This window comes from Corvus moneduloides, chromosome 17 (genome assembly GCF_009650955.1).
Source record: "Corvus moneduloides isolate bCorMon1 chromosome 17, bCorMon1.pri, whole genome shotgun sequence".
Classification (NCBI taxonomy): Eukaryota; Metazoa; Chordata; class Aves; order Passeriformes; family Corvidae; genus Corvus; species Corvus moneduloides.
The window spans coordinates 12,994,427-13,000,463 of record NC_045492.1 but is presented as its reverse complement, the minus strand read 5'-3'; the positions used below and the strand labels follow the sequence as shown (position 1 = coordinate 13,000,463).

The following is a 6,037-nucleotide window of genomic DNA, read 5'->3' as shown; positions in this document are numbered from 1 at the left end:
ATAGCCCAGATTTTGCCAGGCACTGTGGAGTTCCTGCTGTTCAGATTTTTAACTTGTCACATTTACTTTATTTACTTTGTAACAGGTTAATGTTGAAAAACTGGACATTTTTTCCATTGAATCAATGAAACTATTATTTTCTCCTGACACAAATGAAGAAGTCACACAAAATTTGCAAATTAAATATTTTTTAAGCAAGTTTGGGAACATTCATCAAGTTCCTTATCCAACATTCATCAATCCTCTTATTCCCTTAAAAACACTCGAGTGAAATGTGAGACTGATTTTTGTTAAATTTGGTCTTAAAAATGCATAACAGGAAATTTTCTAAAGTGCTTCAGTGCTTTCACTTTAGGGTGCGTTTTGGTGTGTTTCAACAGGTGTAGAGAACAGGGAAATAACTGACAAAACAAAATGTTTTCCTGCAAAATCAGGAGATTTAAGTTATGTACCCCTGTGATACAGAGTGGAAGTGGAAAATAAAGGACAGAACTTAAAAAAAATTCTAGCTGATGATTTCTTGATCCTTTTCTGCTTTGAATAACCCTTCTTAAGCTGGAAAAATTCCACTTACAGAACAGGAAATCCAGAGGGGCTGAACTATGTTGTGCCTTTAGACAGAAAAACGCCAAAAAATTGTTTTCTATGTATTTGTTTGAGGAAAAACGAGGAAGTTTTAGGAGTCAAAGTCTTTTCTTGTGAATCATGGGGGTTTTTTAGATAAACTTTCCATGACAGCAACAATTTTGAAGAGTTAAATACGTCAAAAATCCAGGAGCTCTGTGCAGGAGGCAGGGCAGGGAGCTGTAATTAAGGCAGAAAAGGTCTCTGGCGCTGGTGCTGCTCCTCATTCCAAATGAGCTTTGGTTTCTGCTCTGCTGCTGCAGTAATTAACACCCCGAACTTGTCCATCTCCTCAGCTGTGCCTCACTCTTCCAGCAGGACTGCAAATCCATCCCAATAAAATGCTTATTACACCCTTGGCCTCCAGGAGCATAAATAAAAGCTGATTCTCGGTGAGGCGAATGGATTATTTTAATCCACAGTTAATTTGGGGATTTTTCAGTGCATAACCTTGGAATTCTTTCTTCCTGCTGTTCCCCCACCATCTCCCCCTCCCTGGGTGCTGCAGGATTGGTTTGCAGCTCTCTTGGAGCAGGAGAAAAACGCACCAAATATTACCATAAATAACTTAAATTTAGGCCTGAGCCTCAACTCTTTTCATATTAATGATTCCTCCTGTCACCAAATGTGCTTTTTGTTCTTAAACTTGGATTTATTTGGGAAAAACCTCATAAAACACTCAGCACCTTCTCTCCTCTCTTCATTAATTGTACAAATTGTTCTGGTTTGTTCACACAAGTTAGGTTTTGGGCTTTTTTGTCAGTAGAATTCCTTAACTACTCGTTCTACTTTTCCAGCAAATACCACCTTAGAGCTACCCACCAGAAAGCCACTGATCTCTGAACAGAAAAGGAACAAAGAATTGTTTTCCCATCAAGAATAGAAAAAAACAATAATTTCAGCAAAGAATAACTTAAGAAATATGTTAGGAAATCATCAAATACTAGAGATGCTTTGGCAGAGAAAAGTTTGAGGTTTTGAGAGACTGTGCCATGCAAAGAAAGAAACTTTTACATCCTCTTTTCCCTTCTAGATAAATTTTTGTCTTGAGGAGTTTGCCTCAGTTTTGGATATGAACTCGACAGGGAGCTACAACCTTTGTTCATTTTGCTCATCCCATTGGAAGTGAACACTGAGCTTAATTACAACAGCAGATTTTAATTGGTGCAGGCAGGGTGGGGACCCTCCCACGGCCATGAAGTAGAAATAATTCCCATTTTCATTAGCAGATATTTGTGTTTAGGAGGAAGAAAAGAACTTTTGCTTTTGGAGTTTTCACCTCTGTTCCAAACAGCTCTGGGCAGGAGAAAGGGGAGCAGAGAGAGGCAAAAGCAAAGGGTAAAGAAGGAAAAATAGGCAAGGGAATGCTGAAGGCAAACTTGTTTAAATATACACTTCATCTCTCCAAAAACTGCTGCTTTTGGGGAGCTCATTTTCTCACTCACAGAGAGCAGCTGCAAGCCCCAAAGGTCAGAGACTTTCTTCTCCAAAGAGGTATTTATGAGCTTTTAAGTGGGAGGGGAGAAAAATATTTTTATTAGAGGGAGGCTGCCAGGAGGAGAATTGATTCAGTGGCTCAGTGTGAGAAAGCAAATATGTCCCTCTCACCTTAAATCGGTGCATCAGGCTCTGGAAAGTCCAATTATCTTGACAGAAATGGTTTAACAAATAACTGAGCAATGGGGTTGGAAGGGAGGAGGTGGAGGAGAGAGGTGGGGAAAGTTCCTGAGGAACTGGGCCTTAGGCAGCATGTGATGAAAAACTCCGAGGTGGAGCAGGAGCCAGTCCTGGAGGACTTTGTAGGGCTGGAGATTTCTTTGGCAGCAGGATCCCTGTGTTTGGCAGTTCATCATAAGATGTATTGTTACAGTTTCAGGCTTAGAATTGAATCCGAAAGCGCTTCTGCAGCGCGGCTGAGGGCGGATCTGTACATTCTGAAAAAGAAACAGTTATTTTCTTCCTAAAGCTTTATTGAACTTATAGTATTGCCAATTTGGTCTTAAACTCCCTACCCTGGGAGGGTGATTAACGGGCTGGGAACAAAAGGGGCTGTAAATACTGTCAGTGCTCAGGGCGCCTCTGCTTTCAGTTACAATTCTGCCTTGAAAGCTGGGCAGGCTCTTGTCTTAAATCAGCCTGCTAATTAGAGTGCTGTTTAATGATGTCTGCTTAATGCAGTTACCTGGAAGTGTTCTGGATGCTTGGGAAGCATCATAGCCAGGGTTAGCTGGTGATTTTTGGGATGTGAGAGGGGTTGTGCTGCACCAGCAGTGGTGGGAGCACCTGGATGAGGTGGCTCAGGTGGCCCTGGGGCTGTGGCCTCTCCTTTGCTGTCTCCGTCACCTCCTCTCAGAAGGAAGAGCTCAGTGCTCTGCTGCTGGGGCAAAACTGTGAATTTGAGGGAGGGAAAGGGCATTAAAGTGTCCTCCTCCTTTTTTTTTTATATTTTATGTATATATTTGCAGAGTGGCTAATCAAGAGACGGAGCCTTGGGAATACTGAGATGGAGAAAGAATGAGACATTTGAGCTGTCTGGAACCAAACCACGCAGCCAAGCCTGGGCTTCTCATCCAGTTCTGTTGAGTTTGCCTTTCTCTTGAGAATGTGTCTGAACCAAATCCCAGCTGGGCACGTTCAGCTCCAAGACTTCTCAGTTCCCGGTGGGAATTTTGTTGTTTGAGCCGCTCCAGTTGAGTGGTTTGTGCAGAGGTTCAGTTGGGCTCCTGTTCCCAGCTATTTCTGAGGATGGAGCTGCCATTTCAGAGCTGCAGGTGCTTTGTGGGTTTGAGGATGAGGTGTGAGCACCAAAAGGTGCCTTTGGTCTTTTTTGTGCCCTATTGTTTGCTTGCATCAAGGAATAAGAATGATATAAAAATAATCTTTCAGAAAAGTGAGGGAGAAAATCTGGACCCACTGCACCTAAAGCAACCTTTGCATAATCAAAAATTTTCCTGTCACACAAAGTAATTGTGTTCAGAAAAATATTGTGATCAGTTTTAAAACTCAGCTGGGTTTCCTGTCCCCACTAATTCTGCCGGGAAGTCGTTCCAGAACCTTCCTACTCTATTAGAAATCAATTTGTTCACTGGTGTTTGACAAGCAATGTAAGAACATCTAAATGTTCCAATGGCCTAAAATAGGTATTCCAAGTTCTGTGCAATCATAAAAGGCTTTAGGAAGTACAATTCCTTGTTTTTATTTCTAATATCCTATTTTCTTCACCGCTAAAAAGAAGTAAACTTTGATGCTCTTGAATACTTTCTGTTGAAGCTCACTAAAAAAGCTGACTCTTATTATGCAAAATGAAGTATATTCTAAAATCCAAAAGTTATTGAATTAAGGCCTTGCCTTCCTAATTATTCTTTTTATGTTAATATATTTTTCTGTCTCCCCACCCCCTATGGACTTCATTACACAATCCCCTTGCAAGCCCATTTTATTGCTCCCCAGCCTCTTGTGCAATTCAAATAACTCCAGCAGATTTTACCATCTATCAGAATAACAGAGAATTTCTACTGCGCTTTTTATTTCTTTCTTTTGTAGCTTTGTGACTGTCAACCTCCAAGTGCCTGAAAATGAGCACTTTGCATTTACACCCGCCTGTAGAATAAATAGATCATATTAAACATTATATGTTTATTCCTCAACATCAGCAGGACATTATTTAAGATTCTAGGCTTAGATCTGCTTCATTTACACATAAATAAATCTCTTTCTTATGCTTTTAGCTTAAATTTTACTTTACTAAAGTTTAAATCCCTGCCCAAATCCCCCCCAAAATGTGAGAGCATTGCAGCAGTTGAGCACAGAGTCAATGTGAGTCACCTGTAAATGATAAATGTGGTGCACCACAACTTCTTAAGAAGATGAAACACATCCAGAAAACCATCCAGAAATGCTGATTAGAGGGAGAACACCTCAGGAAAGTGAGGGTGGGTGAGAGGAATAATTTGCCTTCGCAATGAAGATGCAATCCCTTCTCCTTTTGGTGTGGATATTGTATTTATAAAACGTTTCTGGAAGTTCACAGAGAGAATTGTGGGTTAACAGAGCCTTTGTGTTGCCTGCATAATTTGAGTTTATTGTGTACTATCATCTCTGCTTGATTTTCTGTTACTGGTCAACAAATACAGAGAAATTTCACTTTTTCCATGTCCAAGTTGCTCTTTGGAGAAAAGGCAGTGCAGAGGTTCTGAAAGGTTGTGTTTTTAGAGTTCTATATTTAAAATATCTCCACAAAGTGATAATGGAAACAAGCTGCAAACCTTGGGAGAGGAAAAATGGGTTTCTTTTGGAAAAAATACCTGAAAGATGTGGCTGAACCTTTCTGAAATACGGGTTCATTTTGTTGTCCTCGTGGTGGAAGTTCCAATGTTCAAAATTTTTCTGAGGTTTCTCTGCATTTCCCATTGTCTGCCTGGCATGAGGAATGTCTGACGAAATGATTTTTTTCTGGTGGTGTATTTAAGATGCATCAAGGGCCAAGGCAGAAATCCAGGCCCACTCTTTTATTCCCCTCAATTCCAGCAAACTGGCCTGCTGCTGTTACTGGTTGTGTTTCAAAGCACAGCCTGGGTGCCTTCCAGCACTTCTCTGCCATCCTTTCATCTCTTTCTTAAACTGACAACGAGTTTTTAAAGTTCACCCTTCCTTTCTTTGCCTCTCCCACCGAATTAAACAGATTTTGCACAATTTCACCTCCAAAAGAGAAACTGGAGCCTGGCAGCAAAAGTGTTGAAGGTTTCTAGGCAGGATTGTCTGATATCCGCGTGCTCCCAGATGTTGATGGGGAATAAACCCGCCCTTAATAGGATTTATTAACTGTAATAACTGTAGAACATTCACAAAAGGAATAAGAGGGAAACTGCACCCAAACATTGTTTTATGTATTTTGTTCCCACAGATTTAACAGAAATCTGTGTTTTGAAAGGCTCTCTTTTCCTATGAAAATACTCCCAAATGTCTTTGTTCCATTAATATCTCCTTGTATATTTATAAAAAAAAAGAGAGGTGGTGGGAGAGCTGATTTTGCACCTGAAAATAAGAGAAATTTCCCCTTCAGCCTGGATTTTCAGTGCAGCAGTACCAGGAAGTTTTGGCAAAGAGATAACTGGTATTTAACGTGCTACCTGTGTGCAGGATTTTCCTGTGAAGTACTTGAAGTTGTGTGTGTGTGTTTTAGTTAGATTTTGGTATAAACGCCTTCTAAAAATCCTCTTTTCTCACATGTTTCCTGGTTGTTTTCTCTGGGCAGTGCAAGGCTGTGCTTACCTAAATAATGAGAAAAGGTTGCTGTGGCAGAGAGAGGTTTTATCACCTGCAAGAAATCACATCTGGGCCAGCAGAACAAGTGGCTCTTCCTCTTATTTTTAGGTCTGCGTGCCTGTGGAGAATGCAGGATAATTTCATAGAC

At 40.7% G+C, this 6,037-nt stretch overlaps 1 long non-coding RNA gene across 1 annotated transcript; it reads left to right on the top strand.

The window, feature by feature from the left end:
* Positions 1–1,881: 1,881 nt before the first annotated feature.
* On the top strand, positions 1,882–3,960 carry LOC116452572. The gene is made up of 2 exons (XR_004243540.1): positions 1,882–2,118; positions 3,090–3,960. It is a non-coding gene; the product is annotated as an uncharacterized LOC116452572 (long non-coding RNA).
* The last annotated feature ends 2,077 nt before the right edge of the window (positions 3,961–6,037 follow it).